The following is a 14,158-nucleotide window of genomic DNA, read 5'->3' as shown; positions in this document are numbered from 1 at the left end:
TCTGTAGCAGCAGGGATAAACGTCCTTCCCCATCTAGAAAGCGTTACCAAAAAGAGACACAAGAGACTGAGGGAGAGATGCTTCTCTCCATGCCTTTCTACACCAGACTATTTTGATATCTTCCCTGTTTTCCCTTTGCATTTATGCGGGTCTCGTCATCCTCAGCTGACTGCTTTCTGGATGTCACCTCATTCCGAGCAGGCACAGTGCAGGGCAGCAGTTGTGGCAATGTGATTATAGTAGACCAAATACAGGCGATACCCCAGAAACAATAACGCTCCATCAGAGAATCCCTTAATGAAATCCATGGAATCATGATTTTTCCTGTTTCACAGAGAAAGGGGACAATTGCAAGGAATTTGTTCATTCCCCAAACTCATTCCACTCTGAGCCTTTCTCAGCTTCCTACAGGCACCTGATTTTGCTGCCTAATGCAATTATTAGGAAATCTTAGACATACAGCTCCAAGGAAGACCTGCCTTATCCTTCATAAACTTGACAGGGACTTGATGAAATGGCATTAATTTCTCCATAAAATAACTTAGCTTTCTTAGTCAAGATATATCTGCCACCTTACTGGGGCACGTCTCCTCTCCTCCATCTTTGTTTACAACCCCCCCCTACAATGCTGATTATCTTCTTGGCTTACATTTATTTGTGGCTTACTCATTCATTTCAACGAGTTTCCTCATTGCCTTCTTTGGATGGGGAGGACAGATGTTGTGCTGCTGGGTAAGAGAGAGCTCTGGGACTGTGGCTCTGCCAACAGGATGACCTATGCAGCTTTCCAAGTGGATTTTAAGCTGGAACTTTTGATTGCTGTGAAGCAATGCATTAAATAAATCAAAAAGATGAAAATAACAAAAAATAAGAGGCTGGCATGTGGTGGACGTGGGTCTCAAGGCAGAGAGTCGTGTAAACAGAAGTATACTGCCTTTTTACGTACAGTAGTAATTTAGCACTTTCTGGGATATCCCAAAAACAAACCAAAAGATTTATTAAAGTGCTAAAGCTTAAGTGTTAGAAGTCTGTGCTTTTACAGCTGAAAGATCACAGTTATAGAACCATCTCCCTGGAGCACGCAGACGATTTGTGTAACAAATTGGAGTGCATTTATGGAGTGAATCCAAATGCATCAGAAATAAATATTACAAGAGAAAAAGTGAGGAAAAGAGGGTATTTCAACCCAGTGGAAGTGTGAATGAGGAGGGACAAAAATCTTCTGTTCGGAATACCACCATTGAAACCGTGTGTGGGGAAGACAGAACGGAGGCTGCTCAGCCTCCCCCTGCCCTAAAAACCCGGAGTGGCCGTTCACAGTGCGTGGAAGAATCAAGCGCATCAAATGCTGCGGCGATGACAGATGCCTTTACCAGGTCAGCCCGTCAGCACGTGAGGACAACGCTTACTCCGTGCCACAAGTCATTCCGGTACAGATACAAACCGAATTTATTCTTTATATTGAGATAGTGCCTGGAAATCAGTCGGGCTTTCCCAAGGACTGCAGAAACAAACAGCAAAGGGCAGGCCCTGCTCAGAAGAATTCAGGCTGAGAAGTGAGACATAACGGGTGGGTGCGACAAACAAGCAGGTCAGGGTGGAAGGCAAGGGAGACAGTGCGAAAGAAATCAGGGGCTGAGAGCAGTTCTTAGCCAGTAAGAAGCAATAATCACCATCACAGATGCTTAGCTCTAACAACTTGACAAGATGCCTTTCTTCACATAGGAGCTGTGTTTGCTCCCATACTTGTTTCCATCTAAAATCCCCATTTTGCAATGTCTTCGTGACACTCCAAACATCCACAAAGCTCTTTGAAGTTGAATTGTAATATGTTTATTGACACCAGTTATGATATTTCAAAACACATGGGCTACAAATTGTTACCATGCACTCCTCGTGTTTACAGTAATCCCCATATTAAAACAAACTCAACCTTTCCTGATGATTTTATATCTTCTGACTCACTTGCCTGTGTTTATTTAAACTCCTGTTGAGGGTTTTTTTAATATTCAACACTTCTGAAACATAAAAAAAAACCCTATCTGCAGATTTCATATACTTTTGAAACCTTTTGCATCCATTTTTATGGGCACCACATGGCCAAAATCCTCCTTTTCAATTTTCCTTGCAGATCTGTGACTTGCAGTATGGGCTTCCCATGCTCAGGGTTAACCAGCGGTTAACCCTGCACGTGCAGCCGGCCTCGGTGTTAGTTCTGCTGCCGAGGCCCAGCCCAGCAATGGGTGGCTCCAGCAGCTCAGCCCTGATGCCGCAGCTCGGCCCAGAGGAGGTTTCCCTCTGATCTCCATGCGTTAGAAGTGAGCTGAAGTTGCAGCAAGGGAAGACTTCAGGAGTTCACACCACTGCCCATTAGAAACTATCAGGGTAGCTCTTCCTTCCTTTGACGAGGGCTGGACTTGTGAGGTCTCTCCCATCCTACGAGGACACCTTGGCTGCGTAGCCCAGCTGCAGCTCCCGAGGAACACAAAGCTGCCCGCTGGTTCAAGTTGAGGACTGCGACGGGGCTTTGCCACCCTCAGGGGGTCATGCTTAGTCAAGCAGGGCCGAACGAGCTGCCTGGCCAGCTACTGAAAGCGGCAGGCTAGCAGGCACTTGGAAGTGGATGCTGTCGAGTCTCTTGGGACCACGCGTCTCGTCAACGTCTGCAGCTCTGGGCTATAAAAGGTTTCAGTAAGCAGCTCAGAGCCAGGAAGGTTGGGCCCTCCACCATGTGGCATGAAACAAAAACGTTTTAAAACTCTATGTTTTAGTGTCTACTGTTACAAGTGAACAGTCTTATAAAAGCCGCTATAAAGCACGAGACAGGCCTGGACTCCTCGTGCTGGCTCCAAGACCCTTTCAGCACCAAACCTCCTCGGTGGAGTCGCGGGCAGCTGCACCGGCCAGTGCCGGGGAGGAGGGAGCGGGACCCACTCCCGTTAATGTCCCCAGACAGACCCTCTGGAAAGCAAAGCCAAAAAGACATGTTAATTTTGGCAGTGAACAAAAGCACTGGGGAAGGGAGTAAAATCAATGTTTGCTAAATAGAAAAAAAGGATCTAAATTGGGGGAAAATACATTCCTTTTATCATTCCTAAAAGGTATTGGAGGGAAGGAAATTGAATTTGTAAACAAATTATAAAATATAAAAAAAGTTACAACGCCTTGTCCTTTTAAAGGAAACTTAAATTACTGCTTTGGTAAATGGGAACAGCTCTGGGGACGCATTCATGGTCTTCTACTCTTTAGACTCACAAAGTCCAACCAGTATCTCTAGGGGTGGCTGGATTTAATAGTATCATCTAAAATGTAATAAACCCTGCAAGTGATGAACAACTGGGAAGGTGCAGAACCCTCTGGGATTCAAATTTAATTCAGACGATTTGGAATTCAGCATCTGAGAACTACTCAGAGTTCACATGTTATTTTCCATGTTGGAGAAAAGAAAATGAGATTTATACCTACGAAATGGTATAAATTATGCATAAATAAAAGTCTTGGTTGAAAATTCGTATATTTGAAATAATAGTCTTGATTATTTGAAAATGAAGAGAAGTCCAGGAAAAGACATATTTTTTATTGTCTGAACGCTCTGAATCAGGTAAAACAATTTCAATAAGCTGCGCTCCAATCGCTCATCCACAAAATAACCTTTCCCGGGGAAATGGTAGAGCTGAGGCCTCATGGCTCCGCTCTGGAATAACTCCATCTCCGACAGGTTGCCCCAGAATACTGGCAGGAGGAGGGCAAGTTTCAGGATGAAGACCCCGGCAGAGTCGCTGGCAGCCGCACCGTGCCCTTCCCGGTCTCTCCAGCTCTGCCGCAGTGACCACCTAGAAAACAACTGCAGCAACCTCACCCGCCACTCCTGCATCCCGACAGACGGACCATTCCAGACTGCACCTGATGCCTTTCAGCACAAGACCAGTACTAATACTAACATTTGACATGACAACAAAAGTAAAGCAACACTTTTTATAATCCCGCAAGAGCACAGCCGCTCAGACCGCTTCAGGACGAGTGGATGGTACAAAGACATGGTCTACAGCCGGCGCTCCGACATCTGCTTACAGCTCCCGTGTGCTGTTCCCTGTTACACGCACGGCTCTGTGCCTGCTCAGCTGAGAGCCTTTCTAAAAGAAATCAGAGCTGTTGGGAGTTTTGAGACTGTACGATGGAAAAAAGGGAAAGCAGGGCTCTCTTACCCTTGGAAAACTGTTAATTCAGCATTAAATACATACTGAGCTGTTCTGGAATCTCATTGTTACTTTATATAGCCAAGTGCCATTACCTCTAACTATATTCCAATGGCTGTTGGGCTTGGGTTTACGAGCAAATTGTTAAAAGCTGTGTCTGAGGTATGAAAGCGACAAGTGGAAAGCATTCCCATGAAGTATGCAGGATCACTGGAACTGGGCCAGCGGTTTAGGTCAAAACTCAGTCACATGCCCTGCTAGCTGGTCCGGAACATCCTTCAAATCCAGCTAAGCAAACAGCTCGGCGAGCCCTGCGCCAAGTGCCAACTCCAGCTGGCATCCTGGTACATTTTATTCTACAGTTTTGGAGGTTATGAAAAGTTTACTAATGAGAAACATTTCGGGAGACTGTGCCAACAATTTAGGCTGAAGGAAGAGCTGTAATGACATGAGCATATAGAACTTTGGTGGAAAGTCTGAAACATCGGTTCCACCCCCTGAGAACTGCCTCTCTGTTTATAAATCCCAACAATTCTGAACATCAAGAGAAATCTGTCTGTTTGCTCTTAAGATGTTTACATTGTGCTTTCTAAATATTTAAAACCATTGATGAAATTAAAGACAACTTTCACGATGCTGTGTTCCTCAGTTATTTCGTTCATTTTGGTTTGCAGGGCCAGATCTTCTTTGGTAAACAGGAATTTGATGGAGCAAAAGGGGGGGTGAGAGCACTGGGCAGCCAGGGATTCTCAGCATACAATTTTGGTCACCAAGAAAACCCTCTTTAAATGATCTTACCAAATTTCTATTGGGAAATAATACATTGTTTAGATTTCTAAGGAGGAGGCACTTGCAAGCAACGCTGTTTTTTCACCAGCGCAGAAAGGCAATCAGACTTTCAAGTGATGGGTCCAACTTCAAACACGCGCTTTGATGCAGAAGCCCACCACCACGCCTTATTTGACAGAAGATAAAGCAGCAAATCCCAAGACAAGCTTCCTCTTCTCGTTAGTCTGATGAGAGCAATTCCAGCTTGCGCTGCCAGAACTGTACACGCTCGAGCCGTGTGCCGTATGCCCAGAAATGTGGCTTGCTTAGCCTGCTTTTTAACGGCTACGGATACTCAAGTGCTCTGACGTGTGGGAGATGGATTTTCAGCAGCCGATGAAGTAGTACGTATAATGGCAAAATACTGCAAATGTGTTTCTCCCTGAATCCAGGCTTGGGAAAAAAAAAAGTCCTATTTTAGAACTGGATACCAGCAACTCAAATAGAAGAAAAACCAGACATGGAAGATGCAGAAGGCGGGATGGGTGGGTGGATGGAGAAGCTGCCTCCCAGTATTCTGTATCAACTACAGATGCAGAGCCCGTTTGAGTGTTGTTCAGTGTCAGAGAAAAGGAAAGAGAAGGAATCATTACACTGGATTCTCAGAACAAAGCAATTTAAAGAACTTTCTCAGCCGCTGTGTTTCTCTCTTTATTTTCAAAGTCCTTTGGCTGGTGCTCCAGCTGGCATTCAACTGACGGAAAAAGAAAATAAACCCATGGTCCCCAGAGGATTTCTAGCAGAATATTCAACATATTAGAAGTGAAAGAAGAAATACTGAAAGTGCAAGCAAAACTGCTGTTCCCATCTTCACTCTAAGACAATATTTGGGTGCAGTAGGAGTGCAGAGCAGTGTTTGTCTATCTACCAGTGCTATTCATCACTGCATTTACCATATTTTCCTTTTCTTTCCATAACTCTTGGCTTCGCTCATGTCTGGGTGTTTTCTAACCAGCCTTAAGGCAATAAATCAAAGCTGTCAGCACTGGAAGAAAATTAATGTGAGAAGTTGTTCCAAAGGCCACCAGCCTTTTCCCTACTCTGTGAGCTGTGTTAATCCAGGATTCCTCAACAGCTTGCAATGTTTTGCTATTTTCACAAGGTTTTGAGGCTACAGATGCATTTTTTAAAGGGTGGCTTTGAATTGTGTCCTATAAGATACCAAATTCCTGGAGTTTCTTTAGATTTCAAAGAGAAGTGAGGGTGCTCAGCACAGGCCCAAATCTGACCCTAGGCCATCTCTGGCCAAGCCACAAGCAAAACCCAGATCCAGAGCTGGAAGGCATCAGGGTCTGAATCTGGGTTGAACTTTTCATGAAGAAAAAGGCCAAATGATTCAAAAACAATCCTGTTCCTATGCCCCGTAGTGATGACGCTGGTTGAATTATTCATTGCGAGTTATTTATCCAAAGAACGCGGCTGGCATTTATGCTGAATACATTACTTGCAAGTTTTGATTTCTTGTTTCATTACTCACTCTGTTCTCTACCACTCAGAAACTCCAACCTCTTCATTTCTGAAAGTCTCTTTTTCGAGTCTGAGAAAAAGAACACTTGGGAAACAACCTTCAGCTGGTGCTGATCTGATACAGCAAATACCTCCCTGGGAAAGGACAGCCTGGCAGTTAAGGCGTTTTCCTGGAACTCAGGAAAGCAATGTTCTTACCCTGTTCAGCCGCAGATGAACTCCGTAACCCTGGGCAAATCACTTAGTTCCCTATACCTCTGGCTGCACATTTATAAAATGGACATAGTATTTCTCTCTGTAAGATACTATCAGGCTAGATATGTTAAAGATGATGAATTGCCTAGTTACTATGGAAACTGGAAAAGCACCTAATGCAGATGGATGAGCTTAGAAATAGATCCACCTGACTGAAAAATCATGAGCAATTGGGAACTTCATTAGGTAAAATTCATCATGTGGTAATCAGAAGTATTGTGGGAGCCACTCAAAACTTCCTTTAATAGAAAGTACTGGCTTATTAGATTTTGTCTCTGGATAGACACTGAAGGTTTTCCCTTGTATATTTTCAAATTCTCCCGTTTAATGCATCTGTTTAGATCTGGTTTTCTCCAATGGCTTGGGATGTTTAGGTAGCAACTAAAATTCTTGTCCTACCAAAGAAAGATCATTAAAACCAGAAGAGGGATTGCAGAAATCAGCCCAGAAGTCTGAAGACTGGGACATACTGAGACAGAAGTTTAATTCCAAACCTAAAATCTCACGAGCCATTTAAAGAGAAAGTACCAAGCAACTGCTGAATGCAACTGTGGCAGTTTTTCCTCCATGGGGAGACTACTGCTTCAATTATATCCTCACAAAACACTGCTGCTCTCTGCTTTGGGATCAGACTTCATCTGCCAGCTCCTCAACCAGACATCCAGAGGTAGCTCAGTTAGAGTTTTGTCCAAGTACAAATTGAGCAAGGACTTCAAAACCCCGGCCAGTGTTTGCACGCTAATCCCTGTTGCAGAACCAACGGAGAGAACCCACTCATCGTTTCTTTTGCCCAGGTCCTAAATAAACATGGGGTTTTCTTTCTTAGTTCACAGAATCTGACTGATGAATTTGTTTTTTAAAAAGGTTTTTAAAATATGGAGGTTCCCCCCCTCCTGCAACACATCCAATTATAATAATTTTGAGGTATTTCAAACTTTAGACCTCGAACTGCTCCTCATTGTCCTATCAAATTATCCAGGTCTTTGACATGAAAAGTCATTATTTGCAAAGACTCCTGGTAGCAGCACTTACTGAAGTGAGGCTGTTCAGGTTTGGGAGTTTAAAAATGGGTTTGCCATTGCAAATGGCTCATCGAGTTACAGTTGTGTCTCGGTAGGGTAAAGCACTCAAGGCTTTCAATTGCAGCAGGCCCTGCTGACTCAGGGAATGAAAGCTATGGAACTGCTGGCAAAGGAAATGCTAATAATTAAAGCAGTAATCGTGACTCTGGGGCAAGAAATAAATGCCTACAGGGTGACGAGAGATTGAATAAACAAAGCAAATAAGAGCCTCATGCTGCACAATGCCACAGAGCAGTGATTACGGCTGGCAGCATAACCCCCAGCCTCTGCGCCAGCACGACGGGTACCGCTCGGTAAGGCTCGCAAAACCAGAGTGCCTCCCCCAGCAGGAACAGCAGGAGCGCGTTGGGCTGGAGAGGCCGGGTCAGCACGCGGCTCCACGCACACCGCTCGCTCTCCGCTTTGTGCAGAGGAAAGGCTCGCACCCAAACACTGGAAAACCAGCGCCATGCTCCAGGGACCTGCGTGGGGCACCCCGCGGGTCATGCTCTTCCTGCCATAGGAAGCCCTCTCGTTTGCAGTAAAAGTGGAGGACGCTTCCCTTGGGTAACGGGCATGGCGGGTCCGCACTGATGTTAAAATCAAGAGCACTAACAGCATTTGTGGTTTTTTGGCTAGAGATGGCCTCATTTTGGAACCACAGGCGCTGGAAATTATTTTGGAGGTATTATTATTGAAACAGAAATATTGATCGTGAAATGACAACAGCAGCAGTAGAAAGCAATAATAATGCTAACTTTGACCTTGCACTGCACATTGCAACCAAGATCCTCAACACGGTTTAAACAGCTACCTCCTCCTCTCAATAGTCTTCTGAGAGGATTGTCAGCTGCTTAATTATAGTGGAAAGCAATGAATAATACAAATACTTTACTGATAAAAATTTTCCGCATGAGTCATTAGTGTCCCCACGCTGCTAGCAGATCACACACTTAAATAAAATGCCGTGTGCCATGGTGAATGAGGACAGACAGGCCACATCCAGTTTGGAACGGAGGAGAACTGTCTACCTGTTTCATTTCAGACTACACTAAGATACCTGAAAACATCAGATTTCTATGAAGTATGACGTAGCTCACAGAGAGGAATCCTGCGTCACCCACGGCAGGGGAAGTGCTAAGCGCCTTCAAGGAAGTCCAAGCTCTCTGCAGACCGGGGCGGCCAGCGAATAGCTTGGATCTCTCTCTGCAGGGCTATGGACGTGCCCCTGAGTAAAGTCCAGCCCATGCAACCTGGCCCCTTGCGACTGGCAAATAACTTAATTTACTGTCAGTCAGGTGTCAGGTTCCACTTCCTTGTTTGCCGAGTGTAATAATATCCCGCAGTATCTGGCTTGCACAAGGGACTAAGTGAAGTCATTTGACAGCAAAAATAAACAAACGAAAGGAGTCTTTAAATACATCAAAGGGAAAGTGTGCTACTATCTGTGGGACCATCATCACAAGCTGCACCGCTGGATCCTCGCTCTGCAGCAGAGATGAACTTCATGTTATTGCCTCCAGGGCCACAGGTCAAGAAACGCTTTGCTCCTGCTTGTTACGCTTGCTATATACTTGCTGGTTTTTATATTATATTTGCAATACTTAAAATTCACATGAGTTTTCTCTTCCCAGTCCGGAGATTGTCCTTCCCAGGGAATAAATTTTGCCCTTTATCCGAAGGTTGCAGGTAGGAGGCTACTAAATTTGGCCCAGGAAATCCTTGCCAGGAAGGCACTTCATTTCAGGAATAAAGGCAACTGGGGAAGAAATCTGGTCCAGGATATTAGGAGTGGAAAGTAAAAATCTGCTGTTACACCATCAGTAAAATACAGTGTTGCAAAGACGACTTCTTACAGAAAGGACTGGGAGTCCTTCATTAAATGTAGCTAAGAAAAAACTCACCCTTTTTTTTTTCGTTTGTGGGTGTTTTTTTCTAACAACACTGGCCTAATGATGGGAGTAATTAAATTATAATACCTACACTATTGTCTGAGTAAGGCAAACTCCCTCACATGCCATTAATGTACTACTGCCAACAGCAGCCAGGGAACAGCCTCAACAATAGAGAGGATTTTCCAGCTCACTGTGCGATTTGATCTCTATAAACCTCCCATAACATATACTGTACGGCAGTAAATCATTTATAACATTATTATCCGCCCATCTGGGATCAGAGTGCAACCACTAAGACAACGCAAGAAATCTGGGCTCCTTTCAGCACTCTGTGAAATGAACCTCGTTGGTAAGATTGCATTAATTCAGCAATTCAACAACTAGATCACGCTCCCTACAGGAGGGACTGTACTTTCCATTGGCTACCTTCCTAGCATTTCCCATGGCTCTGGTATTTTTATTCTCCAGCATTGCTGATACTTTCACTTGTATTTCAAAATGGTTATTGCTTGAGTGTGGTTGGCTGGTTGCACTCCAGTTCCTAGTGAAAGAAGGAAGTGGTTTCAGAGAAAAAAGACCACGTTTTCCAAGTTAGCATCAGACTTTGTTCCAGCTTAGCTTTGGTGAAAAGCCTTCTGAAGTCTCATTCTGCAAAAGCCCTTCTGAATTTGCTAGCTCAGAATTGGAGTAGGGAAACAATGGTGAGAATCAAAGCTCTCCCCAGCCTTGGACGTGCGTGTGGAGGAAGCCATGGGCTGCTCGGTGCCCTTCTGACGCACCAGCTCTGTCTGCTCCCTGCCCGGCACGTTGGTAGAGCTTCACACGAGGTGGTGTGGAGCCAGCAGATACGCCTGCTCTATCCCAGGTTGGCACAAGCTACAGACACCAGCAAAAAAGGATTAAAATGCCTTCCCGTGGAGCTTGACTTTACCTGCCATGGGCTGTATCTCACAACAATATTCCTCCTGCATGAACATCAGGCCAGCTGCAAACTCAGGGGTGACACAAGACTACATGTCTACCTCTCAGAAAATCTGCACATTTGCATCAAAGCCTGTAAGACAACGGCCGCCAGTTTCACCCCACGGATGAAATTTCAAGCCGAAATCTCAAAATGAAATTCAGGCTGTAGGACATTGCCTACAGCTTGACCAAAGACAACATTTTCATGATCACCTGGGAACAATCTCTGCCAAATTCCAACAGATCAAATGCATGAGTGTCCACACATTAAAAATTATTAATTAAAACAAAAGACCACCACTTCACTTGCTACCTACAGCATGAGCCAAAGCCTGCTGAACGCTGGCTTTCACCAGGCCCACGAGCAGCAGGTTTACAGGTAGGAGAAGACGGCAGACCTGCCCGGGAAGAGCTGTGCTCTTCTGCAAGAGCAGGACATCTTCGGGAAAGAGGAACAAACCACAGGGAGTGGGGGAAAACTCGTGTCGCTGGCCATGGTATGAAGAGCTCGTGAACGTGGTAGAGCACAATTTTCTGTATGATTTCTCAGCATAAAAATCAGTAAATGGAAAGCTAAGGCAGGGACAGCGCAACCATCAGCAGGCTGCTTATAATCAGATTCGTATTAGCATTGAACCTGCAATCTTTTCTGTGCACACCTACAACAATATTAGCATTAAATAAAAATAACAGAGCTCACCAAGTCTATTCAAAGCATCATTCATTTCAGAGCCTCTGAATAATTTTATGTAGGCTTAATCAATTCATATACATATACATTGATTTATCTAGACTGATTACCTAAAACCAAGCCAGTTCTTTGGCTACAAGCCTATAGTTTTTCACACGTTCTTCAGAATAAAAGGAGAAATTCCTTGCTTTTGTACCGAGCTGCTTTCAATCCAAAAGAAGCATATCAAGAAAGAGACCGACTTTCAAACAGCTACCCACTGCCCCTTGATTATTTGCTGCAATTAATGTTTTTGTACCAGCCCTTTTAGAGAAGATTCTTTTTTAATGTTTCAAGCCACAAGACTGCATTTTCTTTGGGTAAACATTAAAAGATAACATTAGAAAAGCCCTCCTACAAAACCTACAGTCCTCTACCCGTTGAGTAGCAACAGCTAACACAAACCGTGCCATCCATGTCTTTGAGGGAGTAAAAACCACCGGTCTAAGGAGACAGGCAGAGAACTGTCCAGCCCATGGCGACTGCCGTTTAAATTGCAAATGCCTCTGCCTGCACCGGGCTCGGTGTCCCTGCGCGTTTCGCTGGCCGAGCACAATACCTTTTGTTTCTTTACAAAGCTGGGGATGACTGACGGGCTCTCCTTTTCCTAAGGAAGCCAAATTCAATCCAGCTCCTTTTTGGGATGCCCCTCCTGAAACCCATCCAAATCCCGTCCCTCCAGTCCTGTTTCTGACCTGTCCGTGCTGCGGTAGGTAGCGAGCAAAGCCTTTTTTTCATCAAGTCAATCCCCAGCCCTCCTCAAATGTCGTATCTTTTCAACATACCTGACGGGGCAAAACACACCTTGGCTCTGTCTCTGCTGAGGCTGAGCACTCAAATGGCTTTGCTGGAAGCTCAACAATAGCTGAGCGAGGCTGCAGATGTGCTCTGTTTGGAAGACCTCAAACCATACCTGAATGGATGGGTTTTCCTCTGTTTGTCACATCAGCAGCTGGGGCTCATAATAGCCTGTATCACAGAATCACAGAATCGTATAGGTTGGAAAAGCCCTTTAGGATCATCGAGTCCAACCGTAAACCTGACACTGCCAAGCCCACCACTACACCATGTCCCTAAGCACCTCATCCAAACGGCTTTTAAATCCCTCCAGGGATGGGGACTCAACCCCTTCCCTGGGCAGCCTGTTCCAGTGCTGGACAGCCCTTTCAGTGAAGTAAAATTTCCTAAGATCCAGTCTAAAATCCAGTATATCCAGTATATCCTAATATCCAGTATATCATTATTGTGGTAGATGAATGCAGCAGCCTCCTCGCAGGGCAGTGAGCATGGCCCTGAGTCCCACTGCCGGAAACCCCAGCCCTCCAGCCGGAGAGCAGCTCTCCCAGCCCAGCCCTGCCAGTGGTCGCCCCATGGTGTGCAACGAGCCGGCTGCGTGCTGACACCGCTGCTTGCAGCGCAGATGGGAGCACGTCTGTGCTGGAGTACGTGCGCAGCCCTAAGGGATGCTGGCGGCGATGAAGAGGGGAGAGAGAGATACATCATCTGGGGGATTTAGCTGGAAGCCTTTAATTACATCCCCTGCTTTGCTAGCTGTATTCCAAATAAGCTGCAACTGCGGATATCTCGCAGTGTCACAGGTCTCCTTTCCAGGCTCATTCTGCCCATATCATACCCACGTCTTTGGCTGTACCTCACTAAGGCATCAGGGAACGCACACCTACGTCTAATAAGCCTCTGTGACACAGTCACTTGCAAGGCTAAATGATACAAAGTTCTCAAAATAAAAACCAACACGAAAATACAGATTTGGAAATAGGGACCAGAGCTATCTTCTATTCTTTTCTTCCTTGCAACTTCTCTTTTCATTTTGACTGAAACAGCATCTTATCCTTGCAGCCAGTTTCAAATATGTATGTGTATACACATACATATATATATACACAAATATATTCCAATTCTAAGCAGCAGCTACTGAGGTAACTGAAAATCTTTGCCTACACAAACTACTAACTAACTACTTTCAACGAAATCTTTGCCTTCATAAACTACTAACCAATAAACTACTCCTAAGTGCCAGGTGTCCCGTAATAAATTTCTCTCTACTCTGAGTGGCTTTTGATATTCTTGCTGCTATCAAATAGCTCACACATCCTAAAGACAAAGCCAATTTGTGCTAGAAAACCACAGAAGATTTTTATTCTTAGCATAAAAATCATCGTATTCTTAACATTTCAGAGCTTCCCCGGGCCAAACACTGCCACGACAAAAAGTTCATGCCCTGGGAATGCATGCTGTGTTCTGCTAAAGCATGCACCAAAGGCAAGATCACAATCTAACCCCCACATACTTACCAGGATCGTGGATTTATTTAGCCTAATCTAACCTGAATGCCTGTTTGTAATGTAAGTGAATGTCTAAACAGATTATTAAATGTAACAGCAATAGCTTTTTATGAAAATCACTGGGATTATTCAAATTCTAGAAGAGAAGAAAGTAGAGTGTTTCGGTAACATGATCTGCCAAAATAGGACGGAAACTCTTTAATAGCACCTTGCCAGAAACAATGCATGGCAGAGTCTGTTTTAAACAAGATGATTTTTCGGAATATTGTTACTGACTTTTTGTATAGTGTTAGTGAGTTTTGTGTACACTAATAAAAAATGAAAGCTGCTATTAAAAACAAATCAATGGACTGTACCTGGTTTTGATCACACAAGAGCTGGCCATTTGCATCGGTATTTGCAGCATCTGTTCCAATTAAGACTTGTTTTCTAGTTTAAAGATATTAGTCCAATCACTAGT

This window comes from Ciconia boyciana, chromosome 19 (assembly GCF_034638445.1).
Source record: "Ciconia boyciana chromosome 19, ASM3463844v1, whole genome shotgun sequence".
NCBI lineage: Eukaryota > Metazoa > Chordata > Aves > Ciconiiformes > Ciconiidae > Ciconia > Ciconia boyciana.
Note: the sequence above shows the minus strand (reverse complement) of the source record.